At 43.4% G+C, this 27,490-nt stretch overlaps 1 protein-coding gene across 4 annotated transcripts in view; it reads left to right on the forward strand.

Annotated features, from left to right (window-relative positions):
* AGPAT3 (1-acylglycerol-3-phosphate O-acyltransferase 3) overlaps positions 1-27,490 on the forward strand; it is a 150,713-nt gene that overhangs the window by 27,209 nt on the left and 96,014 nt on the right. For 2 of the 4 annotated variants that reach the window (XM_084843863.1, XM_084843865.1), the window contains one exon: positions 1,498-1,654. The exons of the other annotated variants lie outside the window; for them this stretch is intronic. The gene's annotated coding sequence lies outside the window, so the exon portion shown is untranslated. Of the gene's footprint in view, positions 1-1,497; positions 1,655-27,490 lie in introns of those variants that run through there. 4 annotated transcript variants of the gene reach the window in all.

Raw genomic sequence — 27,490 nt, forward strand, 5'->3', positions numbered from 1 at the left:
AGCCTATGCTGGGAAAGCTGGAAATGAACGCTAATTAACGCTTGCTTCTGTCATGCTGCCTCACTGCTGACATGTATGGTATAAAACCCATTTTACCCCATGGCTCTGGGTTCAGAGAAGCTGTCTGATCCAACCACTGGGTATGCCTGTCTGCTGCAAGTACTCAATAAAGTCTCCTTGTAAGCAAACCTGGATCTGGCTTATTATCTCGGCACCTCCAAACCTTAGCAGCCCACGGCTGGGGCATACAGGTGGTTAAAAAGTGTAATAAATAAATAAACATGGGGCTCACAGGCTTTCTGGGCGAGAGAAAAATGGAGGATAGGGTGGCTGGAGATTGCTGCTTGCTAGCTGCCTAAGGGAGCCCAAGCCCACCCCAATTTTTTTTTTTAAAAACCCATCAGCGGTGTTCTTTGGTAGGTGCTAAGAGGGTTGTCAAATACAGCTGAACCCATAGTTGTCTGCTGCAAGAAAACGCCTATTTTGCAGAAAGGGAAGCCAATGTTCCCAAATTGCCTCTAAATGTATTCCCCCCAAATAGGAAGATGACCCTCAAATCATTTGTACACACACACACTGCACACTACCAACACACGCTACACATACATGCATGTAGCCCCCCCCACGCACACTGCACACACATGTGCTTGCCATGTAGGTTGAGCCTGTTTATGTGGTAAAGCAGTCATGTCATTGCCCATCCAGAACCAGTTGGGTATTTTCCTCCCTCAATATGTAGTCCTCATTTTACCATACCCCTCTTGACCTCCATTGGAAGCCTTTGTGATGGTAAAATACGGGCATACATTTTAAAATTAGAATCTGATTGCCCAGTAAAGCAATCCTAGGACATGCTCTTAAATGGTTGGTGAGATCAAATATTAGACTTGGTAGCAAAACATAAGATCATGAACAGCCTTATGCCAAATTTGTGGGCATATTTATAACAACCTCTTTAAGGAAAAAAATGTTGTGAAGAAAAGAGAAGTCAGACATTTTTGTGCCAAAAAAGACAGAGAACCCTGTAGGAAAGCTGGAAGAACAGGTGCATAAACCTCATCTGATTGGCTGTTCCAAAAAGATTTTGCTCTGATTTGAATTTCATAGAATATAAAGTGGCTTTTTGAGTGGTGTTCTGAAAATAGCAGTGTAAAGAATATATTAAGATGCTTAGAAGCTTGGAGGATAGCCCTAATCCTAAGACACTTTTGTGTAGTTCTTAAGGATGTATTGTCTGGAATTAACTTTTACCATATAAATAGAAAAATACAAGTATTACTGACAATTTAGGCAACTTATTTCTCACAAAAATATGACGCTTGGTTAAAGATCAGATTTAGATTTAACAGTACTTGATATACTTAGATGTTTGATGGCGTGAAGAGGTAATTAAAAAATCTACGTGAATCTACATACCTTAAAAACTATTAGTGCGACATATTTGTTGGGAATTATGAAATTTAAGAACTTATTTATTTGAAATTATTGTTTTTTCAGTGTTTCATAATTATGGCATTCCTTCCAAGCCATGTGAGAAAACCAGACATTTGAGTAACATGGAAATCTGTGGTGAATTCCTCTGCACATGAAGTGAAAGAGCATCTCCCCCTGAATGGTGTATAAAAAGAGGTTCTGCAGAAGATTCTAGGAAGAGGTATAAGTGGATTTCTTTTCTCAGACTTATTTTAGCTACTATTGCTCTTATTCTAGTTGCCCTTTGCAAAGGTGTCAAGTTTTTGCAGTTTAATTACAGACAAGATCATTAACTTGAGCATTAAGAGGAGGATTCAGGACTTGTAAAAAAAAAGCAAAAAAACTTACTCTGCTAAATTCCAAGAATATGCTAGCCTAGGTTGAAAAAACACGTCCAGAAAACCCTGCAGTAGTTCTATATTTTACAATAACCTTCCCAAAACTATTGCCCTGCAGAGGTTTTTGATTGCAACTCCCGTCATCCCCAGCCAGCATGGCGATTGGAAGGCTGTCTTAGGAGACACCAGAAAATTGTTGTACAAGACATTTTGTATTTCCTTGTGTAAATATTCCACTGGAATATTTATACCCTCTGAAAACCTATTGAAAGGAAAGGACTTCAGTTGCTTCAGATGTTTAAAATAAGATGGGTGGCGGGAGGAGAAGAAGATGTGCAAATTAGTTTTGTGGGTGGAGATGTGTGGGCTCAGCTCTAGCCGTTCTAAAAGAGTGAGGGGAGAGGAAGCGCTGCTTGTGCATCCTCTCATTCCCTCCCCGTTTCCTTTGTTAGACTTCCGAAGCGTCTCTGGACAATGCAGGAGAAAGGAACATGTGGACCTCCAGATGTTGTTGGACTGCAATTGCTATTGGCCCTAGCCAGCATAGCCAATAGTGAGGGATTATGGGAGTCGCCGTCGAACAACATCTGGAGGGCTGTATATTCTCCATTCCTGATGTAGTGCCTTTATTGCTAGTAAAACATAACAAAAGCCAGTTGCAGAGTTTCAAGGAAATATGAGGCAAAACAAGTATGCTGGGGGTGGGTGCGGGGGACACATTATTATTATTTTTAGAAAAGGCATTTGTGATGCATGCAACCTGTGGAGTGCTTTTACCTGTACACATGGCAAAAGAATGGTTTCTTAATTTGCAAGGCAGGTTGAGATGAGGCAGCATGGTTGCTCAGAGAATAAGCTGGAAAATTCTCAGTTCAGCCTTAAATTTACTGATGGCCTCAGGCAGGCCACTGTCTCTCTGCCTGAGCCCTCTTTGCAATATTACTGGCTACTTTTACAGAGTTGTTGTAAGGCTAACTGAAATTATGTACGTGAAGCACTGCCAATAGTCTCAAGCAGCCTTCCCCAACGTTGTGCCCTCCAGATGTGTTGGACTACAACTCTGGGGGTAGGTTGAGGAAGGCTGGTCTAAAGCACTATATTCATGCCAAATTACGCTGTGTTGTGGTGTATAGACTTTGTGTAGCCTCTGCTTTTCTTGCATCTGTGGAAGTTGCCCTTTTCTTTTAAGGCTGAAGCATTTTATTGTGATGAGACTTGCACCACTGTTTTTTTTTTCTTTTTAAATAGAAAAGAAATTCCCATGCGTGACTGGGTTCAGATGACACGATAACCCATGATGGGTTAAATAAACCATGATGGCTTATGTAATCCATCGTGGGTTATTGTGTTGTCTGTCGGGAATTTTTTAACCCATGATGGCTTATTTGGCTAGAATAACTTACTCTGATAACCCATGGTCTGCAGTAGGGATTATTTAACCCATTGTGCGTTACTGTGTCATCTGGCAGTCACTGGGTTATTTTGGTGACCTATAGAGTTGTGTGGCAAGAGCGGTTCAGGTTGTTACCACTCTGCTCCTCCCAGGCTATAGCACTTTAGCACTATTGGGAACATGTTAAAGTGACTAAGTCAGTAGTGTCCATGGCTGGAAATGTGCAAATGGGAACAGAAGCATCTATGCCAGCAATGTCTATGGGTGGGTGGGTGGATATGCAATACTGCTATAACGCTTTAGCGAGATTGAGAAAATTTAAAGGTGTCTATGCCAGCAATGGCTGTGGGGAAAATATGCAATTGAGGGTTTTGTGGGTGCATCGGGTGCCTCCCGAGTAGGGGAGGCTGCCTATGAACTTTTGTCCCGATCTTGCAAACTTCTAAGGGTTTATTTGTGCCACCCCCTTTCTGGTGCACCTGGGATTTTCCCTCCTCTGGGGTAATTACACAGGGTCTTGATAGGGCATCAGGTGCCTCCTGTCCTGATTAGGAGAGGCTGTGGGTGAAGTTTGGTCTCAATCCTGCAAACTTCCAAGGGTTTATTTATACTACCTCCTTTTTGGTTCACACCTGGATTTCACTTCTTGTAGCCCCTACTGTGATGCAATGAATGGGTGAAATAGCATCACTCCTCTGGCGGGAGGACTGCAGTGGGATAAGGGGTGGGGGGATGGGTCAGATTAGGCACAGTAGCTTGTTAGCCCAATCGTGTGGCGGGGCATCGTGGACTATTTCAAAAATAAGCTACTGTGAGTAGCTAATTAAGCAACCATGGCTTAAAGTGACGTCCGAATGCAGCCAGTGTGTATGTTTGAACCTTGATAATGTACTAAGAACCTGTTGTCCATATTGGCTTACATATGCATATGCTAACTGCATCTTTCTACTGAGATGAGCCTTGATTTAGTTACAGATTGTATAGACCCTGGCATTTTGATAGAATATACAGAGACAGTGAAGAAACTAGCAAGTAGTGCCTTTGCTTCATACATCGTACACCCTTGTATAGCAACACCCTCTGTAACTCAGTATCTTATTTCTGTTGCATAGATCACAGTACCTGCCTACACCTGATCCCTGTGTAGCTAGCGGCAAGGTAGAGTTTCTCACACCTTATTATGCAGCTCAGCAAAGGAAAATGTCAGTTTTTAATGTCCATAATTATATAGAAAGAGCTGTGGCTCTTGAAAGATGCTGGGTCATTTAAATTAAGAATGTGTGTCATCTATTAAACATTTCCATCACACAATGGTTTTGGATTCTAGTCTCATTCCAAAAAATAAACCTAAATTCATGTACACGGCTTACATAAACCAGGGTTTGATTGACATGCTGCAGCTCTTTGTGGGTTATTCAACATGCACCGAGCTGCAGAATATGCAACCCCTGCTGAGAGGTTGTCGTGTTGTGCAAACCCAGCAAGCATGGGTTATGCGAGGGTTGTTTAACCCTCGCATAACCCTAAAATGGCTGTGTCGACGATAAGAGCGCTACTTCTCCACCACTGTTGTATTTGCTCAATGTCATCCAGCAGAGCTCGTTCGTGTCGTTAAAGGCGTCTTGATGTAGGCCTTGGAACACAAGAACTCGAACCCTCGAAGGCCTGCTGTGAACAATTTGCCAGACACTTTGCAGATAAAATTACTCATATTTGTGCTGACTTGGATGACATTGTTTTGATAGAGTCTGATATGGACGGGGCTGGTGCACCATTTAGTCATGTTATGCATACCTTTTGGCTTGTGCGACCTCAGGATGTGGACAAACTGCTTGGAGGGCTGAGGCATACTACTTGCCCTTAGATCCTGGCTTGTGAAATCTGCCAGAGCTGGGCTGGATATCTGGTCCTCTGAGGTGGTAAATGTCTCCTTGAGGGATGGCGAGGTCCCCGCAGCTTTGAAAGAAGCTGTGGTGAGGCCCTTGCTGAAGAAACCAAATTTAGATCCTATGGTTCCAGATAATTACTGCCCTGGGTCAAATTTTCCATTTTTGGGCAAGGTGCTGGAGTATGTGGTGGCCTCACAACTCCAAACTGTTTTGGATGAAACTGATTACTTAGATCCATTCCAATCAGGTCTCAGGCCTGGTTATGGGATGGAAAGAGCCTTGGTCGCCCTGGTTGATGACTTTTGCTGGGGAGCGGATGGAGGGGTACAACCCTGTTGGTTCTTCTGGACCTCTCAGCGGCTTTTGATACCATCGACCATGGTATCCTTCTGGATTGTTATCTGGATTGGGCTTGGGAAGCACAGTTTTAAAGTGATTCCAGTCCTTTCTGGAGGAGCAGCCTCAGAAGGTGATGCTGGGGAACTTCCGTTCCACCCCATGGCCGTTAGCCTGTGGGGTGCCGCAAGGTTCTATCTTGTCCCCCATGCTTTTTAACATCTACATGAAACCACTGGGGGAAGTCATCAAGAGGTCTGGGCTGAAATGTGATCAGTATGCGGATGATACCCAACTCTACTTCTCGTTTCCATCTGCACATCCCAGGGAGGCTGTGGAACTCTTGAACTAGTTTCTTGAGGCTGTTTTGGGATGAATAATGGCAAACAAGCTGATACTTAATCCAGACAAGACAGGTGCTGTGGGTTGGGAAACCAACTACATCAGATGGAGGTTTACAACAGGTCTTAGATGGGGTTGCACTTCCCCTCAAAAGGCCAAGTGCGTAGTCTGGGAGTCCTCCTGGACTCTGAGCTAACTGGGGAAGCCCAGGTGGCTGCGGTGTCCAGAAGTGCTTTTTACCAGTGTAGGCTGGTATGCCAACTGTGGCCCTATCTGGAGAGGATGGACCTTGCCTCAGTTATCCACGCACTAGTGACGTCCAGGCTGGACTTCTGTAATGCACTATACATGGGGCTGCCTTTGAAGACAGTTGGGAAACTCCAGCTTGTGCAGAATGCGGCCGCCTGAGTGTTGGTGGGGGCGATGCACTTCGATCACATAATGCTTATATCACGCCAGCTACACTGGTTGCCAGTGTGTTTCCGAGCCCAATTCAAAGTGCTGGTTTTGACCTTTAAAGCCTTAAATGGGTTGGGACCAAGTTACTTGAAGGGCCACCTTCACCCATATCAGCCTGCCCGCACTTTAAGATCAGAAAGAGAGGCCCTCCTCATTTGCTCACCCATGAGAGCAGTCAGGTGGGTGATCACACGGGAGAGGGCCTTCTCTGCAGGGGCCCTACACCTTTGAAACAAGCTGACATTGGAGGTCCGCCATGCTCTGTCATTGCAGGCTTTTAAGAAGGACTTGAAAACATATTATTTTACCATGGCCTTCTCTTGATATGGCTGCTATTGTTGCTGTTACGTTAACATTGTTGCTAGTTTTATTGTTGGCTTTCATTATTGTTTTTATGTTTTTAGCCCTTTTAATACTTTGTTTTTATGTATTTATTGCTGTAAGCTGCCTTGGGAGGGCTTCTGTCCTGAAAGGCGGCCAAGAAATGTTTTAAATAAATAAAACAGACCATGGGTTATGCGAGGGTTGTTTAACCCTCGCGTAACCCATACTTGCCGAGTTCGCATGACACAACAACCCCTGAGTGGGGGTTGCATATTCAAAATGGCAGCTGCACATGCTCCACAGCCTCACTGTGGGCTAAATCGTGTCACTGTGGGCTGTTGTGTCATGCAAACAGCTCCGTAGTCTATCATGGTCTTATATAGTCTATAGCAGCCTTCCCCAACCTGGTGCCCTCCAGATGCGTTGGACTGCAACTCCAATTGGCCATGCTAGCTGGGAATTATGGGCGTTGCAGTCCAACACATCTGGAAAGCCCCTAAAGAAGGCTGGTCTTTAATATACTCTCTATAGAGTAAACTCTGTCTAGACTCTAAAGACTGAGAAACTGAACTGGTCATAGACTAGATGATGAGGGGTTGTCTTTTTATTTTTATTTTTTTCCTGCAAGCTGTGACATTCTCATAATTAGAGTGTTAGATTAGGTAGGGCTAGATTTGGGTTCAGATCCTTGCTTGGCCACAAGCAATTGCTTAACCCCCTGCAATTTACACACAAAAAACCAGTCATGCAATTGGCAATTGTGTGAATAGTGTAATGTGTAGTTTGGTCCTCAGTTCTAGCTCCAGAAGGGTTTCACACATCTATGGTAATGTCTGGACAGAGTGGACGTAGACTTTCGGTTCATCCAGTGACATTGATCTGCAGTAAAGATGAACAGAAGTAAGTATTCATACTGCATATGGTTAACTTCTGGAATTTATTACCACAGGATGTGGTGATGGCTCTAGCTTTAAAAAAGAATTAACCCCATTTATGAGGATAGGTCGGTTAGGCTGCAAACCTGTGCGCACTCACCTGGGAGCAATATCCCAGGTAACTCAGTGGAATTTACATGCATAGGATTGTGCTGTTAGCTGTTCTTACTCCCAACAGGTAAACGGGAACTTCCGTGGTATTTCTTAGTACCAGGTGCTGTGGGTAAACAGCAGGGATGAACATCGGCATCATGCCCTGCTTCTGTGTTTTCTGAGGCATTTGGCTGGCTTCTGTTGGACCCAGAGTGCTGGACTTTGGTCTACTCCAGTAGGGCAGTTGTTCATACTGCAGATCCGCATTCAGTGTGGATGGGCTAAATGGTGTGATATGCACGTGTGCTAGTGCTGTCAAGCCTGAGGCAGTGCAACATTGGTGATCGTATTTACTTATTACAGATCATATTTACATTCCACTAACTAACATGGAAAGTCAGTGCAGATGCTACTGCCACTGTGAGAACCCCAGTCAGAAAGAAATTATTCCGGATATCAATCAAAGAACATTTGAATGGGCTCCGGCTTGCCCAGAACCACACCATGCACCTATTTGCCCTCCCAGAGCTTTGCAGGTGTAGTTTGATTCATGTACTGGAACAGTTTGATCCATCTCTTGTTCCCTACTCCTGTTTCCCACAAGTATCTTTCCTCCTCCCTCACCAGCTGCATGTTTGTTGTCCCCTGTTGCTTAATCTTTCTGCATTTTCTGTCTCTAATATTCCACTTCTTTTTCTTCTAGTTCTTCTTTTCTCTTGATTTCCTGATCTGAGTTTGGGATAAAACAACCACAGATAAAAACAGATCTGGGTTCTATTTTGTTACCAATATCATTCCCAGTGCTAGTGATAGAATCATAGAATAGTAGGGTTGGAAGGGGCCTACAAGGCCATCGAGTCCAACCCCCTGCTCAGTGCAGGAATCCAAGTCAGAGCATCCCTGACAAATGGCTGTCCAGCTTCATCTTGAAGGCCTCCAGTGTGGGAGAGCCCACCACCTCCCCAGGTAATTGGTTCCATTGTCGTATTGCTCTGACACTCAGGAAGTTTTTCCTGATGTTCAGCCGGAATCTGGCTTCCTGTAACTTGAGCCCATTATTTCGTGTCCTGAACTCTGGGATGATCAAGAAGAGATCCTGGCCTTCTTCTCTGTGACAACCTTTCAAGTACTTGAGGAGTGCTATCATATCTCCCCTCAGTCTTCTCTTCTCAAGGCTAAACATGCCCAGTTCTTTCAGTCTCTCTTCATAGGGCTTTGTTTCCAGTCCCCTGATCATCTTTGTTGCCCTCCTCTGAACCCTCTCCAGTTTGTCTGCATCCTTCTTAAAGTGTGGTGCCCAGAACTGGACACAGTACTCCAGATGAGGCCTAACCAGTGCTGAGTAGAGGGGAACTAGTACTTCCCGGGATTTGGAAGCGATGCTTCTATGAATGCAGCCCAAAAGAGCATTTGCCTTTTTTGCAGCCACATCACATTGTTGGCTCATATTCAGCTTGTGATCGACAACAATTCCAAGATCCTTCTCGCTCGTAGTGTGGTTGAGCCACGTATCCCCCATCTTGTAACTGTGCATTTGGTTTCTTTTTCCTAGGTGCAGAACTTGGCATTTGTCCCTACTAAATGCCATTCTGTTGTTTTCTGCCCAGTGCTCCAGTCTATCCAGATCACTTTGAATTTTGTTTCTGTCTTCCAAAGTATTAGCTATCCCTCCCAATTTTGTGTCATCTGCAAATTTGATCAGCATTCCCTGCACCTCCTCCTCCAAGTCATTAATAAAAATGTTGAAGAGCACTGGGCCCAGGACTGAGCCCTGCAGTACCCCACTCGTTACCTCTCCCCAGCTTGAGAAGGTCCCATTGATAAGCACTCTTTGAGTCCGATTCTGTAGCCAACTGTGGATCCACCGGATCGTTGTTTCATCTAGCCCACTTGGAGCTAGTTTGCTCATCAGGATATCATGGGGCACTTTGTCGAAAGCTTTGCTGAAGTCGAGGTATATGATGTCTACAGCATTACCACGGTCTACAAGGGAGGTGACTTGATCAAAAAAATGAGATCAGATTTGTCTGGCAGGACTTGTTTTTGACAAATCTATGTTGGCTTCGAGTAATCACGGCATTGTTGTCAAGGTGCTTCCAGATGGATTGCTTTATGATCTGCTCCAGAATTTTCCCAGGGATTGATGTACTGACTGGTCTGTAGTTCCCAGGTTCCTCCTTTTTACCCTTTTTGAAGATAGGGACAACATGAGCCCTCCTCCAGTCATCTGGCACTTCCCCGGTCCTCCATGATTTCTCAAAGAGAATAGACAGCGGTTCTGAGAGTTCTTCTGCCTGTTCCTTTATGACTCTAGGATGCAGTTCATCTGGCCCTGGAGATTTGAACTCATTCAAAGTAATGAGGTGTTCCTTGACCATATGCCTGTCGATCTCAAGCTGCAATCCTGCCCCTTCAGCCTGTACTTCACCTTTGCCAGGGGGGTCATAGACCCTCTTTTGGGAGAAGACTGAGTCAAAGTAGGAATTGAGAACCTCTGCCTTTTCTTTGTCATCGGTTATCATTTTTCCATCCTAATTTAATAGCTGAACCACCATTTCTTTCCTCTGCCTTTTACTATGCACGTAGCTGAAGAAAGCCTTTTTGTTGTTTTTAACATCCCTTGCTAACCTCAGCTCATTCTCAGCTTTAGCCTTCCTGACGCCATCCCTGCAATTCTGTGCGATCTGCCTGTACTCTTCCTTTGTTACTTGGCCTTCTTTCCACTTCCTATATGTGTCCTTTTTTGTTTTCAGGTCATCCCTAAGCTTTTTGTGAAGCGACATTGGCTTCTTCTGTTGTCTTCCACCTTTTCTTCTTGTTGGAATTGTTTGTGATTGTGCCTTGAGAATTTCCTTTTTTAAAAGCTCCCACCCATCTTGGACTCCTTTTCTCGCTAGCATCGCTTGCCATGGGACCTTACTGATCATTGTTCTGAGTTTATTAAAATCAGCTTTCCTAAAATCCAGGGTACGCGTTTGACTACACTCGGCTTTTGCATCCCTTAGAACCAAGAACTCAAGTACAACATGGTCGCTTTCCCCCAGAGTTCCTGTAACTGCTACTTTATCCACTAAGTCATCTCTGTTGGTTAGGATCAAGTCAAGGATAGCCGATCCTCTAGTTCCTTCCTCTAGTTCCTTCCTCTACTTTCTGTAGGAGGAAGTTATCCGCCACACAAGTCAGGAATTTCCTGGAGGGGCCATGTTTTGCAGAATTTGTCTCCCAACAAATATCGGGGAAATTGAAGTCCCCCATTACTACTACATCATGCTTCCTTAAAACATTGGCTATTTGCTTTTCAAAAGTTTCATCCTTGTCTTCTCCTTGATTGGGTGGCCGGTAGTACACTCCCACCACCAGGTTCCTTTTATTCTTTGCTCCATTTATTTCAACCCAGATGCTCTCGATGGAGCTACCAAGCTCCTCCTCCTGTATTTCTGTGCAGAGATATGTATTTTTCACATACAGTGCAACCCCACCTCCCTTTCTGTTCCTCCTGTTCTTTTTGAACAAGTTATATCCTTCAATTGCTGTATTCCAGTCATGAGAGTCATCCCACCAAGTCTCAGTTATACCTATCAGGTCATAATTTCCCTCTTGTATTAAGAGTTCAAGTTCGTTCTGTTTGTTTCCCATACTCTGGGCATTAGTATATAGACATCGAAGACCATGTGCTTCATAGTCTGGCTTTCTTCCTACATGTGTCTGAAGACTATTATTGGGCGCTATCAGAGCTGTTCTCTCCATTGCAGTGCATGCGCCTATGTCCATTGTTACCCCCAACATTACATCTCCCTTCCCCGTAGGATTCAGTTTAAAGCCCTCCTGATGAAGTTCTTCATGCTGTGGCCAAACACATTCTTCCCAGCCTTTGTGAGGTGCAACCCATCCCTAGCCAACAGCCCATCTTCCAGGAAGTATAGGCCGTGGTCCCAGAATCCAAATCTCTCTCGTCGGCACCACCTTCGTAGCCAGTCATTCACCCGGAGTATTTTTCGTTCCCTTTCTATCCCTCTTCTAACTACTGGAAAGATGGATGAGAAAACTATCTGGGCCCCAAAGTTCTTGAGTTTCCTTCCCAAAGCTTCAAAGTCTGACGTGATCTCTTCGTAGCTCTGCTTGGCGGTATCATTTGTTCCCACATGGATGAGAAGAAAGGGATACCTGTCAGTGGGCTTTATGAGTGCAGGCAACCTTTCAGTCACGTCTCTAATCTGTCCTCCTGGGAGACAACATACCTGGCGAGTCCATGGGTCTTCGCGACATACTTGGGTCTCGATCCCACGCAGCAAGGAGTCTCCCACTACTACCACTCTTCTCTTCTTCTTGTAGGCCTGGGTTTCATCGCCTCTGTTTGACTGACCTTTAGCCTCTTGCTCACTCTCATGCAGGTTCCCCTGTGATTCTTCCTCTGCAGGCTGTCCTCCAGTCTCATCTGCAAGTACCTGGAATCGGTTCCACAGCTCCACTGCTTCCACTGGTGCAGAGTGGCGTCTAGTTCTTCTTCTCCTAACTGTCACCGTTTTCCAAGGAGTATCCTCTATTCCATTTTTCTTCACCTCAGCATTTCCCACTGCCTCATCTTGCTGTTGCTCTTCAAGCTTCTGGTCTGCCCTTTGCTGCTGTAGTTCCCCCATTCTGTCCAAGAACTCTTTGTGTTCTCTTATTCCCCGGAGGGTCGACAGTCGCCGCTCCAGTCCACTTACTTTTTCCTCCAGCAGCGTGATCAACTTGCACTTTTTGCAGGTGTAGCCCATGTTCTCAGGCAAGAAAACAAACATTGCACACACCTTGCAGGTCACCACCACTGGAGAGTCTTGTCCTTCCATAGCCTCTTTTCCCTTTTTGTGTCTAGCTTTGTGATTGTTCTAGACTGGCCTGTGCCTGCTCCTCTACTCAGTAGAGGTTAAAAGCAGAGTCCCACTGGTGTGGAAGTGTGTGTTACAAGACAAATAAATGAAAAAAAGTTAGTAAAAAAAAAAAATGTTAGGGGCCTCCCCCTTGACCACCCCTGCCGAACTCCCCTGGCCAACTCATGTTTGCTCCCCCCGTTCGCTCGCTCTGTTCGCTCGCTCTCTGGGAGCTTGCCTGCTTCTGTAGTCCCTGGACCAGCTGGAATAGCTTGCTCTGCTCTGCTCTGCTCAGCTGGGAGGCGGGAAACAGACTGAAGCTTCCCATCCACTCAGCTGCTGGGAGTACTCAGGCCACACCCCTCCAATTCAGTTGGAGCTCTCAGAAGCACCTGGTGAGCTCACAGCCAATCAGAAGGATAAAGGGCAGTCCCCTGGGCTTCCTGCAGCCCACTTACCTCTTAGCCTCTGTCTCCTTTGTCTCCTTTGTCTCTTCAACCACTGCAACTCCCCTGGCCAACTCCTGTTTGCTCCCCCTGTTCGCTCGCTCTGTTCGCTCGCTCTCTGGGAGCTTGCCTGCTTCTGTAGTCCCTGGACCAGCTGGAGCAGCTTGCTCTGCTCTGCTCTGCTCAGCTGGGAGGCGGGAAACAATATATTCCTGGTGCCAACTGCAGCAGTGTCAGAGTTCCCATCCTACTGGTGGGTATGGAAATTCCCAGGTACCTATTCTAAGCACCCTAGAAAAGGGGAGAGTGGTTGAGAGTGTGTGTGGGGACTCTTGAGTAGTGGCTTGTTCTCAGGTCCCTCCCTTTAGCCCACAATTCTGAAGTCAGATTACATTGCACAATCCTTGAGCATCGTGCAACACCTCTGAATGTCTGTTGAGCTTGCTCGTGCTCTTCTGAGAGCAGAGAGTGGAGAAAAGTTAATGAAATGTCTTAACTGCAGAGTTGTGCTCCAGCATCTCCAGTTCTTGAACATGCAGGCAGTGTGTGTGTGTGTGTGTGTGTGTAGAAGTCTGGTTACAAGAAGTTCAGCATGTGTGCAGAATAATAACATAGACAAGAATAGAAATGCTGACACACAAAGGCATAAAATTGTCATTGAGCATGCCATCATTTAAAGCTTTCTGGTTTTACGTCGAGAAGCATAATTTAAATGCTGTCATTTCAGCAGCAATTATTGTGTTCTTGGATCTTCTTTCTTGAGAGAGAATAAAGATTTATTTGCTTTCCACCGAACCTGGCCTGTGTAACTTGTGACCCGCCCCCAACCAAATGCAGCCCATTAGCCATGTATTGAGGCCTGTCAGATGCTTGACAACTTCCTTTCCCCCCAGTTTCAGTTATGCAGAAAAAACAGGAGGTTGATTGAGCTAGTGGCTGGCTAAGCTTGGTTGAGTCTGTCATGCATCATGGGGGCCTATGTTGTTTGGTGTTCAAGTCAGAACCAAGTATTAGTTGTGCCAGCAAATAAGTGCTTAGTCAGTCAGGCAGAGTTACAAGCATCAAGGTTATGACAGCTTCGCATGTAGATACAGCTGTGCAAATGATTAAAGGGATCTGTTGATGAAGGGAAGTTTATCCTTGTATCTCAGCCATTTAAATATTGAAACAGAGTTACAGTCAGGGGAAAAATCTCCTTTATTTTCATGTTAAAAATGCTTGGATATTTTGATGTACTTGCTCTTTCTACTACCAATGTAGTTTGCTTCCAGTTTCTCTGTTTTCTGGCTAATGCACTAAACCAATACAGTGTGGGAAGCTACCATGGCAATATGGCCAGTCGTCGCATGCAGTACCAACTGATTTTACAAGACTGCTTTCTCTCCAGGATGAAGAAGTTCTGCAATAGCCATTGCATGTGGTGACATCTGTGTGAAGGTTGGCTCTTTTATCGCTACGTGCCTGGCAAGCTCCTTATCATAATCGTGAGGGTGTAATACTGTTACGGCTGCTTGATACCCATGCCATATCTCAAACTACTTTTGAAACAACTCTTGTTTCAAAAGAGGCTTGTCATGAAGAGCTGCTCTTTTGAAAAACACAAGTTCAGAGCCTTCTTGATTATGTGGATCCGGGCCATTGGGTGGATTGATTAAAATCAATAGGACAACTTATAAAATAGCCAGGGATGTGGTGTGATGTGATGAGGCTCATAATGCTGAAGCAAAGAGAGTTCCAGAACTAGTATACTTTGTGTTTTGTTTCTAGAATTCTGCTCTTTTAGTAACAACACTTGCATTGCACCAAAGTTGATGAGGTTGCTTCAAGGAGGTGATAACTTAAAGAGACTGCTTGACCACCTACTGGCCTTTTTGGTTACTGTGCTCATCAGAAGATACCCTCTAGGTGGTTTCTATGATTTTGAAGGACTGGTTCATGATTGCTTGGAATAGGGCCTTTAGTATCATAGTGCCCACTCTCTAGAACTTCCTACCAGTACGAATTGGACTTGTGCTGACCCTTCTGGGTTTTTGCCGCCTACTGAAAACATACTTTTTCCAACAAGCCTTCCCAGAAAGTCTTCAGTATACAGTAATAACATACAGCATTTCATTATGCTATTATACTGTATTTTCTTGTACATCGCTTTGAAATTTACTTTAATGTAAGCAATTCATAAATACCGTGAAATAAACAACTTCCATTTGATTAAACATTCTGGGAATATAGTAGTGGCATGTGATTAGATACACTATTACAGCTCTGGAAGCTGTGTTTTTTGTAGTCTCTTGAAATTTAGCTGTTTGCTTTTCAGTGAAATTAAGATTTCTGTCGTGTACTGACTGCTGCTACACATTCATCTATTTTGTTCAATTAATTAGTTCAAATGTATTTGTTTACTTTTCCAAGAGGTGTCTAAAAGTCTACTTCTGTGTAGTTACTACAGATCCCTAAAGATATGTATGGAGGTGCTGGTTTTGATTTCTAAAGCCCTGAATAGGCTGGATCCTTCCATGTGAGCCTGTCTGCCCACCTAAGACTGCTGGAGAAGATCGTGCTCTAGGTATTTTGTACACTGGAAGATCTGCTAGGCTTCAGACAGAGCTTTCTGACTCCTATGTGGTATGCCTTTTATAAGGAAGCATGAGGCCTTTGTTGTCTGGAAAGCTTTTTATTATCTGTTATGCAGGTGACAATATCAGTTATTTGATTTCACTGTTAATTATTTAGATACGTACTTCTATAGCCTTTAGAGGTTTTAATATTTATTGTTCCTGGCTTGGTTCAGTGCTTCAGAAACAGAACAGAAATTGAAAAAAAAATATTCCAAGGATCAGTGCAGCCTACTTCTAGTGTAACATGGGAATAAATGGGTAACTGTTGCAGAGAATTAAACTTTTTTCCCTTCTAGTACCACCACATGTTGCAGATCTATTTATGATCCCACTACTATCTCCGCCAATTGTGAAAGATTAACAGACTTTAAAAGCCCTCACCACTATGTAATCCTGTGTGGTGAATGCACCGGCTTAGCTTATCCCTTATCTTCCATTGCCACCAACCATTTCTGGGAAATAGGGAATCCTTTATTTCTCCATTAACACATTAGCTGGGTTAGGCTGTAGGCATGAGATGGACCAATACTAATAGCTAACTGCCATTATCCTAACTCCTCCTGATTTAGCACTCACAGATTGACTCAGAGGTTTAAGCCTGAAATCTTCCTTCTGGTCAGGGTCTCTTTGGGAAGGATACAGCACAGAAGAGGTCTTTCAGTTGCTGCTCCCTGAGCGCAACTAGCTTGACTAATCTGATTTTAGCTTTCTTGTAGGACTACTACTGAAGTTTTCTTCTCCGCTTCTGCCTTTTGCGATTTCAACTTTCTTCTCCTTCTTCTCCGGACAGCCACTTTGCCACCAATCTGTTGTCTCCACCAGTCTTTCCGCTCTGGCTTCTTCTGGCTTCCCTCTGGCTGAAGAAGGGGATAGCACCATGGAGAGCGCCAAGTGAGGCTAGAGCTAGAAGCCAGACAAGCTGAACTTGTATATTTCTCCAATAACTAGCAGGATCGGAATGAGGCTTCACTACAGTTTTGGCTTCCTTTAGGTTGTTTGCTTTACACTACACTAAATGAGGCCTTCTCCATTTCCTGCTTTATAATCTTTTGCCTGCTTTACAATCTTTATGGTGAAATGAAGGCAACTGAAGTATGCTGGTGGCTTTTTTCATAAAAAAAGAAGTGAGAATTACCAAAATACATTTTGGGTTTAGCAAAAGGGAAGCAGGGAGGAAATTGAATGAAGAACTACTCTTTGGAGAATGCTGCCTAGATAGGAGTCTGAGAAAAGAAAGGGAGGTTTACATCTGGCTTTTACTTAGTCTGAAGGTTTACAAGGCCATAAAACATAGAAAAGCAGAAACTGTTGTTCTTAATTTTCATTGCTTCTCAACTAGTACTGAATAAACTCCCCTCAGCTTGGCTTGGCATTGGCTTGGTATTTACAAACTTTCTTGGGAAGCGTTTGAAAAACCTCATCTGTTTTCCAAGAGTTCCTGGCTTGTAATACTGGTGCATGTACGGTAATGGTGGTACATGCAAAGTAGCACCTGGATCATTTCCATAATAACATTGACCATGGTGGACACCCACTTGGAAAGTGCCCTCCCTTCAATAGACCCAGGAACAAGAGAGGTTTACAGATCTTGTTGAGGAACAGCAGCCTCCTAAAACATTTGCAAGACATAAGCAAAAGGAATGACCAAATAGAGAAGACACTTGCCAAAGAAGAGGTTGGTTGGGTACTCTAGTTAATTAGTTTACACTGGGGATGATGGAAAAATTTGAGAGGGACTAAAATGAGGTCAGACTTCTAAGAATCAAACCTGTAGAATCTGCTGCGGAGCAGCCTCCTCAGGCCATGCAGAGGCTGTGGACTTTTGGATCTTTTTTTACTTTCCCGAAATTTACACAAATGTATTCGTAGGAAAATATGCACATTTCTGCTGAGACATATGCCATCCTGGAAAATATGCCCAGGGAAAAGATAAATGAAATAGGGGCCAATATGCGAAATGTTATGTACTAACGTAAATTACATGAATTGTTGCGAACCCTCTTACGGAGTTATTTGCATATTTTTCCGCATAACGGGGAAAAAATTGAATCTGTCTGTGAATGGATGCTGGAACGAATGACATCACACAATCCATGAAACACACATGGGACAGATTTCACAAAATCTGGACATCGCTAGTTCACACTAATCACTTAGGGGTGGGCAACTTGTGGTCCTCCAGTGTTTTGGCTTACACTTCCCATCATCTGTCACCATTGGCTATGTTGTCTAGGGCTTATAAGAGTTATAAGCCAAAATATCTGGGGGCCAGAAGTTACCCACTGCTGAATTATAGTTTAATTTAGAGTAAGGGGTTGATGTTAAAAACAAAACAATGAAACAAAACTTCAGCTCACGCACTTATAAAGCAGGTGGTTTTGTACTTTTCTCTTGTAACACTGACTGTGCAGGTGCAGAATCTCATTTAAAAACACTGAGCTGGAGAAAAACTTCTGAGCAAAATGATGCTCAGTAGGTGTAACTATGTACATATATTAAATCAGATAGTTACAGATTTCGGCACCATCACTATTGTCAATGGAGAAAGAGGTCTCTTAAGAAAATCAGTTGAGTTTCCTGGTGTCTGCACTTTGTGTCACATTTTCAGAGACAATTATATTGTCTTTAAGTCCAAATGTTCTCCTTTTGGGTGCTTATCTAATAGGGGTAGGCAACCTGGTGCTCTCCAGATGTTTTGGACTCCATTTCCCATCAGCCCCAGCCAGCATGTCCAATGGTTGGAACTGTAGGAGTTGGTATCTGAGACATCTGGTGGGTACCAGGGTGTCTACCCTGTTCTAACACTTTCCATATTATGCCTATTTCTGTAGCCAGGTATGAAGGTTTGAGGCCTACAGAGGCAATAGAAAAAAGGTCAGGCTTAGAGGCCTGGACTTTTCTGTTGGGAGGGGGTAACCCTGAGAGTAGTAGTTTCATTTCTCCAGATTAGTGTCAGTTTCATTTCTCCACCTAAGTTTCATTTCTTCAGGTCTGAAGCAGTACTTTCAGTTTTGAGGGAGGAGGGTATATAAAGAGAGGGAGAGAACCAGTAAGAATCAGAAAGACAAGGTTGCAGCCAGAGCAAGAGAGAGACAGCCAGAGCCTGAAATGAGAGCAGAGTCTGAAGAGTGAGCAGGAAGAAGCAGCCTAGAAAAGTCTAAGAATAGCTAGGGTAAAGGAACTTGCATTTTGTAACTTTTATTTTCTTAACATTTGCTTCCTCCATGGGCCTCTTACTGGGGGAATAATGGGATGATAAAACTTTTGTTTTGTTGAGACAGTATGTCATACCAAAAAGATACAAAACTATACATCAGTACAACATATTTAAAAAATCAAATGTCTTTAAAAAACTCGAGTTATCTATATGCTAAACATTTTCAGCAGCTGCCAAAACATAAGATGGAACCCTATCAGCTACATTTATTTCTACTGGCTAGTAAGCATTCTATTTTCTGCTGAGTGGACTGTGACAAAGTAGTAAATTTAGTAAAATTAGTAAAATTTACAAAGTAGTAAATTAGAGTGAAAAGCTCTAATCTTGACTGTACAACAGCATTCCGTTAAGTAGATCCTTTACCGCCTCTTCCCCACATATGCAAAATTTCACATGTGTAGTGGGTTTTCCTCTATTGAGCATCCACTACTGCAGAAAGCATTGGGTGGAAATGTAAGCGGGTCAGTACTCTTCTGGGAGGATATTTGGTTAGCTCTGATAGATAGCTTTCAGATTCATGAGAAAGCGTAAGCCAATATCATGAGGCTACCTTCATATTGCACAAATACATTATTTGCTCTGTTTTTAAAAGTCCTCTAGTCACTTCTGGAATATACTGCTAAAATAAACAAGGGGAAAAATATAGGACTGAGTTTGTTACTCTGTCTCCCTGCTACCATGAGTCCTCCCCCCACTCCCTTCCAGTCACTTCTGGCTCCTGAAGACTTAATTTAGGCAGCCTGCTGTTCTCCATACCCAGATTTTAACCCCAACATTTTAAATATATACATGTTTCTGATATAGACATGTCCAGGTTGACTTTTGTGGGTCAATACTAGTCTCTGGTGCCAAATGTTAAAACCTCAAAGCCTTTAAATGTGTTGATATACCATACTTTTATGGGGTCACATACTGCAGTCATTGGGTAAATCAGACCCTAGTATGTCATATATACCTTGACATAAATCCATTCTGATCCCTTTAATTGGAGGTAGGCAACCTGTTGCCCTCCAGATCTTTTGGACTACAACTTCCATAATCCCTCGCCACTGGCTGTGCTCACTGGGGTTGATGGGAATGGTAGTCCAGAACATTTGGAGGGCACCAGGCTGCCTACCCCTGCATGAACCAGGGTGTGATAACAGCAGTGGAATTCTTCTTCACCATATCAGATCTACATTTTAGGGATAAGTGTTACTAATACCTGGCTTGGAGCTAAATCACTGAACTGTGTGTAGGAGAGTTCCATTCTGAAGCAGTGCAATTGGCCTTCAGTTTATTCCTGGTATATATTCTGAAGTATAATTCCAATTGCTGTGCATTATCTCTTGTGACATGGTTGCAGTAGCTAAGCAGTATATCAGTGTATTGTCTGCTAAATTTTGCTCACACTAATGGAGATCAGACATTGTACATAGGGGATATTGAGAGAAAAAGTGTTTTAAAAATATTATTTTACCAATGGTTCACAAGATAAGATTAGTACGTAGCACCTGTAAAATCTCCAAGTGGAGAATAAGCTCATGCAATGAAATGATCGATTGTTTCTCACTAGTAAATGATTACAGGGAATGGTGCTTTGGGATAGTTTGCTGACTAAAGGAAGGCCATTGAAATTTAACCATTCTTATACTATAAACCTGCAATTCTTTGTTTTGAGTGTTCATTCTTCAAGATCTGTTTCTTTTGTTGTTCAGTACAAGGATGAATTCAAACACAGTTTGCCTAGTGTTAACTAGTTGAATTTCTGTCTGAGTGAATTTCAGGGTCCATCACTGCATAGAAAAAATTCCTATGTTTTAAAGAAGGTTCTTTATAGAGGTCTCCGTGGTTGAATATGTAGCTATGCAGAGAGTCTCCCGAGTTACAATATGTAGCTGTGCAGCAAATTCTTGTGAGATGTTAACTTCCAAATAATCAAAGATGATCTTAACTCCTTTAAAGAATGATGACAAAATATCAAGGAATATGTGACTTGATATTAGGGTGTGTGTGTTTTTAACCTTTTGCCTGTTCTATGTCTTACATTTAGAATCTCTAATGGTAGTTTTGGTGTAAATGTTGAAGTGATAATAACAAAATAACACTTAGGTTAAGAATAAAAAGCTTATATTTAGAAAAAATTTAAATGGTGACTTGATATTTTGTCCATTTTCTGATATTATTTGTTACCATTTACATGTAACATTTTTGACAATTGCATTTGTCTGGTTGGTTGTCCTTGGCATGTGTTGCAGAAAAATGGGTAATTTTTCAAGTTACAAATGACATCTGTTTTGTACATGCAATTAATCACTTCCTTTAACTGTTCCTTTAAAAAATGGTAACATTTATTGGTTTGATTTTGTGTGTTTAGCCTCCTATTTCTTAAATTCTGCTTGCAATCAACTGTCTGAAACTGATGTGTTAAAATTGTTGCTGTGCTCCGACTTTGCCCAAGCAAAGCTAATAAAACCATGTTGAAGGTCATGCCAAAGGTTATATTGCACACCTCTTTATAGGGCTTGTAGTGAATAGTCTTAAAGGCTACACTTTTAACACAGCTTCAGTTTAAATTTGTGGGGAACTTTTCATCCCTTCACCTCCCCCAAATATCTGACTTTTAACAACTTGTGGCATGATACCCCAAAGAGGTTCAAATAAAATTTCTAATCTTTCATGTAAAAACTACTTTGAGTATGCCTCTACCCCTTGCATGTCATTGCTATTTTTGGGATCAACCAAAGGTGCATTCTCCATGTGCCATTTTAAGAGAGCACTTGAAAGAGAGATTAGTTGCTGCCCCCACTATTGTGGAACTCTTTTTCTAGAGATCTATGAAAATCTGAACCATAGCATTTTTCTGAAGGACTGCATGATGGGCAGATGAGGTGCCATGTTAAGCAAGTGTATGGAGCAACTTTCAGTTCATTACTGAAGCGTTTATGGTGTCAAGAGGGAATGTGGAACAAAATGAATTACCTGACCTCTTTCACTGCTGATTTAAGTGATTAGTTGCCAAATGCAACTAAAAAGGAAGAAATGACTGGTAAAATGCAAATGTCTCCTAAGATGCTCTGTGAATGCTATAGTGATTGTTTCATATTATTACCTGGGAAAATTGCTACTCCTTTGGATTTCAACTAGCTTGTAGCAATATTACTTGTTCAGAGTACAGGATGGGTCATGTGCTCTCCTGCTAACATTTGGTCTGGCTCAACTGGGAGGTCCTGGGCACAACTGCTTTCAGGTCTGCTCCCTGAGGAATCCCAGGTATTTGCCTGTTGTAGTTCTGTCTGTTATGGAGCAGACAGGGAGATACCCAGGTGACCTTTCCCTTTGGTATAGGTCACAGGGGAAAGGAAATCTATGCTGTCCTCTCATCAAACCTCCACAGGGCTCTTGTGGATTTGTGTTTGAATATTCTTGGGTTGTTGACAATTCAAGGGAGTTGTGCCTGCCACATCTAGCGCTGGCATTCTCACTGAGTCAGCCTAAATGTAGTTTCCTGAGATATGTTTTTGGTCAGAGAGCCAGTGTGGTGTAGTGGTTAGAGTGTTGAATAGGACTGGGGAGACTCGGGTTCTAGTACCCACTCAGCCATGAAGCTAACTGGTTGGCTTTCGGCCTGTCACTGACTCTCAACCTAAACTACCTCACGGGGTTGTTGTGAGGATAAAATGGAGAGGAGGAGGAAGATCATGTACACTGCCTCGGGTTCCTTGGAAGAAAGGTGGGATATAAATACATACATACATACATACATACTTACAAATAAATAAAAGAAAACTTTCACTGCTGCAACTGAATCTAATGCTGGCCTCAACTGCTAAGTCTCCTAGAATTCTCCATCCTGTTTAATGTCATTTGTGCTACTTGAACCCAACAACTTTGGGAGTTGTCAGCTTTGAGGGCTATATTTTCTTCGGCTGTATGTGGGCTTGTCATGATCAGAGGCCCAGGGGTGCTTCGTTGCTCCATGGGAAGCTACCACATAAGCAAGTTGTTTGCCATGGGTATTATTCTGCAGTTGCATCTTCAGGGGAGAGGCTGTTGCTCAATAGGAGAGTGCATGCTTCACATGTAAAAGGTTCCAGTTCCAATCTTCTGCATCTCCGGTAAAAAGGCATCAGATAGGAGGTGATAGGACCCAGGAGAGCTGTTGTTGCCGGTCAGAGTAGACCATACCGGTGGCCTAGATGGACATAATAGTCTTATCTGGGATAGGGCAGCTTCCTGTGTTTCTATGTGCTAGTGCTACATATAGCTTGTGGTGGCCACTGTGGAAGCACAGTGATGAATTACTTTAGAATGGGTGGTAAACGTAGATTGGGTAGGGTGACAGATGACCCTCCCGCCCCCATCCCGCCTTCTGTGATCCTACTGTAGCTTCCCCCCCATTGGGGAGGACATGAGGCGCTGGGTGGAGGAGTCGTCCTCCATGTGGGGCCTCGGGAGGGGGGCTGATTTGCTGTGGGTGAGCTTTCCTCAGATGAGGAAAGCCTGCACACAGCAAAGTTGCCCTGGCAAAGGCACCAGGTGGTAGAATACCCCTCTACTTGGCAGCTGAGCCAGGGACCTGGCTTTGCCTGCCCCATGCCTTCCTCCATTGGGGAGGATGTAGGCCAGGCAAAGCTGCCTTGTCTGAGGGGCAGGTGGAAAAGTGTGCAGTGAAGCCATCCCAGCCGAGCCATCAGGTGGAGGAGAATTCTTCCACCCAGCACCTTGGCTGAAGCAGCTTCACCTGCCTTGTGCCTTCCCCCATTGGGGAGGACACCTAGTGGGTGAAGCTCTTAGCATAATGGTCACCCTCCCAATTGGGATGATAAGCAGCATGCTGAGGGAATCCCCACAGCTAACTCTGATCACTGATGGGAGATAATAGCGGGGATTCTTCTCCCTGCTATCCTTGAATGGGGCAGGGTTTAGGGAAGGAGGAAGTGTCTTGGCCAAGGCCCCATTGGCCAGATGGATTGGCCTGGGCTAGAGTTTCCCCATCCCGGCTTTTAAATGTCACATCTCTCATGTGGAGATGCTGTGGAAATCTTTACCAAATGCTCCTATTTGTGAAAAGGTTTTCTTTACATTTGTTCCTACTTTCTTCCAAAAGCTATAAAAAGTACAGGTCTGTGCATTTTCTCTGAACATATCTGTAAGAATCATGCATGAGCAATTAAGAAATAGCATATTACTAATTTTAGCTGTAAATGTTTTAGCAAGTTCTTTCCCATTTTAACTAAAATATTACGCATCTTATTGATTTGGCTTTGTTTTAAAAGGTATATACAAAAATTACATAAATGGGTAGAAAAATCCATGCAAAATATTCTATATTACAAAAATGTGACCGTAAGTGTACAATGTTATATGCATTAAAAACTGACAAGAAATATCAAGATTTCTTCCATCCTCTACTCATACCAAGAAATTTTCCTGAACTCCGTCTTCCCCCAGTTTGTCTGCAAATGTCTCTGTTGAATGCACTACATACGGCAGGTCATTCATCAGAAAATGCATGCTCTTTTCAGACGTAGATGATACAGATGTTATAGGTATAAATGAGAACAACACTATGCATCAGTTTCCTTAGGATAGATCTCTCATCTTAGTAAATAAGACAAAGGCCATAAGTCACGAGTGAGGAAACTCAGGCCAAGGGGCCAAATCTGGCCTTCTGTGATTACCTAGATAGCCACCCCCCTTTCCCTGGCCCCACCCCTTTCCCTTCAACCTCCAATCATTTGGTGGTTTCATGGGCCCCATCTACACGGGCGATTTACTCTGGTTCTACTGTGCCTCACAGACTATCGTGGCACATTACATATGCCCCTCGCTGTAGCGAGCACAGATTTTCATACCATAAAACCTGCTTTTTTGCAAACTGGTTTTCTGATGGGTTTTCCCGACACAGCAGCTTCAATGTGGTTTGGCGTCTGTGTGACCTCAGCTGGCTACAGCATGGGCTGTGGGGAGCAGCACCGGTGGGCTAAACGTGTCTCCTCAGAAGTCACTCATTGCCTTCAATTGCACTTTACCGCGTACAGGAGCGGAGAGAGGGGCGAGGAGCAAGTCTCCATTCATTCGCTCCACCACACCTACGCAGTTGATGACATTCAGTTCTACTTGTGGGACTCCACCCACCTGACCCCAAACTAATGTGGTTTCAGGTGCTGTTTGCCCTTTGAAAGTGGTTTTTTTAAAATGTATATACTGCTTTACTGGCTATGTATGCCACGGTAGTAGCAAATTCAAATTCAGGAGAACCTGGCCTTAAATGGAATCGCATCATGAAGCATCTCCATGTAGATGGGGCCCTGGCCTTCATGCAGTTTTCCCTGTTCTACAAGGTTGAAATTCCTCTCTTTGTCATGCCTCCCTCGGACTCCTCCAGGGATGAAGGAGAATGGCTGGCTCTGGACCTGGGGGAAGGGACTAGCACAGAAGTAGCTTGAGCCCCCTCACCACCTGTTGATGATCCAGACCCTGCTGCAGCCTCTCCAGAGGATTCAGAGGGCAAAGTTCCACTGACTCCAGTGGAGCGAAGACAGCTTCATGTAAATGAACAATGGAGGCGAGCCTCTGTGTGTTTAAGATGGAGAGGCTCCCAGAAGCCAGAGCTGCTCCAGGATGCTGCGGTTAAAAGCAGGAAGCAGGCAGGGGCAAAACTGCTGGAGAACAACATAATATCCACATGCTGGATCTCATCAGCCTCACCTTCAACCCTGAACCTGAACCTCAGCCTTGCGCTGGAAACCGTGGTGTTTTCACTCTGGACTGGAAAAATGACTTCTATCTGCCACGCTGTCATGTCTTTGTTTGAACCAGTAAAGTTTCCAGTTCTGGGCATCACTCCTCTTTTCCTGGTCTTGGACAGGTTTACGACCCTGCTTCTCAGCCAGCGAGTTACTGCTGCCATTGCCTGCCAGCTGAGGTCAGCCAGCAAGGACTGACACTCTTAAGGCTTAGTTACTGGGCAGAAAGAGCTTTAAGCTACAATATGATGGATGTTTTTGTATTTTGGCCCCACCCCTTTTGCCTTTGGCCCTACAACCTATTCCTTCGGCCCCACCCATCACAGGAATGCAGCCTCTGAGAGCTTCTCCAAAATTTAATTCGGCCCTCGAGCTAAAAGAGGTTCCCCACCCCTGCCATAAGTATTATTCAAGGTCTCCAATTTGATTAAGCTCACGAAGACACTTTTTTCATATGGCATTTAAGTCCCCTACGATTCAAAAAACCCATCTCTGTGCATTTGTTTGATTTTCGCCTTTCTTTGTTTATAATTAGGTATTTTATTAATCCAAACGTGAGGCATAATTCTGTGTCACATTTCTTGGAAAAGGTGACATGTGAGAAGATCTAGCAGGTATTAATGGGTGTGGCTGGGTAAAAAATCCTTTGTTCTTGAAAACAAATATTTTTAAAAAACTTCTGATGAAAAAGGAACTGTAAAAACTGATTAAACGGAAAACAAATGGAAACTAATAGAAGAAAACTCTGTTGTTGCTATGGATGAGCAGCATTCCACAAAATTGGTGGCGCAGGGGGTGATGGTGATGATGATGTAAGTTATGTTTCACATAAATCATATTTAAGATTTTAATATAGACTTGGTTTAAACATAAGAGGATAAAAGTAAGAATTGCATCTCTCATTTTTTTTAAAGAGTAAAACTGTTTTGTAACCTCAGAGATATTATCTTTTTCCCATGTGGACTTTCCACTAATTAACACGAAAAACACAACCTCAAGTAAGTCTCTAGTGAACTATTTCAAAAATAAATATTTTGGTAAGGAACTGTTAATGCCTCTTGATCTGAGGCTACACAATCCTGGATTAATTACCTCAGAATATCCTCTGTCCCCTGGTCCTGTACTTGCCATTACTAAGAATTGAACACCTATCCCATCCATATGCTTCCACCGAGAGACTGGGAATATCTCTTTTACAGCCATGACTATGAAGAGATGGAAGGGTAGTAAGTGGTAAATCTGCATGTGGTACATAAGGTCTCTTAAAAGACCATCATGCATTGTTTTACTTTTCTTTAAATTAGATGCCTGTAAAATAAATCTATAGGCTTCTTAAATCTTCAGCTGGCATTATCTGATGGGGTCAGCTTTTCAGCCTTTATCCTCAAGTACCCCTGCGGAGTATGTCAGGATAATCAAATATTTGTCTGCTCAAAGAACCTTCAGCACAGTTGGGTTATTAATATTTCCTGCCCTTAATGATGGTGGAGACCAAAATGTTTGTCCTAAACAATGAGGCAGCTTCTTTTGCTGATTAAAAAGATGAATGAATCTTGATGCAGGTAAATCTCAGCCAAAAAGATCCCAGCTCTACATGTTGTTACTTGCGACAAATCACACTGTAAGCCAGGAAGGCAGAGGAAGAAGAATGTTTTTTTATTTTACTTTTCTCCACTCCTAAGTCGTCAGGTGCTTGGAGTGTTGGACTGGGAGTCGGGAGATCCGGGTTCTAGTCCCCACTCGGCCATGGAAGCTCACTGGGTGACTTTGGGCCAGTCACCGACCCTCAGCCCAACCCACCTCACAGGGTTGTTGTCATGAGGATAAAATGGAGGAGGAGGAGGACTGTGTACACCGCTTTGAGTTATTTACGGAGGAAAAAAGGTGGGATATAAATAAATAAAGTCACCTTAAAGCACTTCAGCCCCAATTTTCTTTAAGGCTGGATTCATACAACATGCTAACCCATATTGATATTGTGTTCTCTAAACGCAGTGTCTTTTCCGCAGGGTGGTTTATTGTTAACCATGCAGTGTGGTTTATTTTTCT

The sequence above is a fragment of the Heloderma suspectum genome, chromosome 3 (genome assembly GCF_057233095.1).
Source record: "Heloderma suspectum isolate Gila_16-S chromosome 3, 16-S_ref, whole genome shotgun sequence".
Classification (NCBI taxonomy): domain Eukaryota; kingdom Metazoa; phylum Chordata; class Lepidosauria; order Squamata; family Helodermatidae; genus Heloderma; species Heloderma suspectum.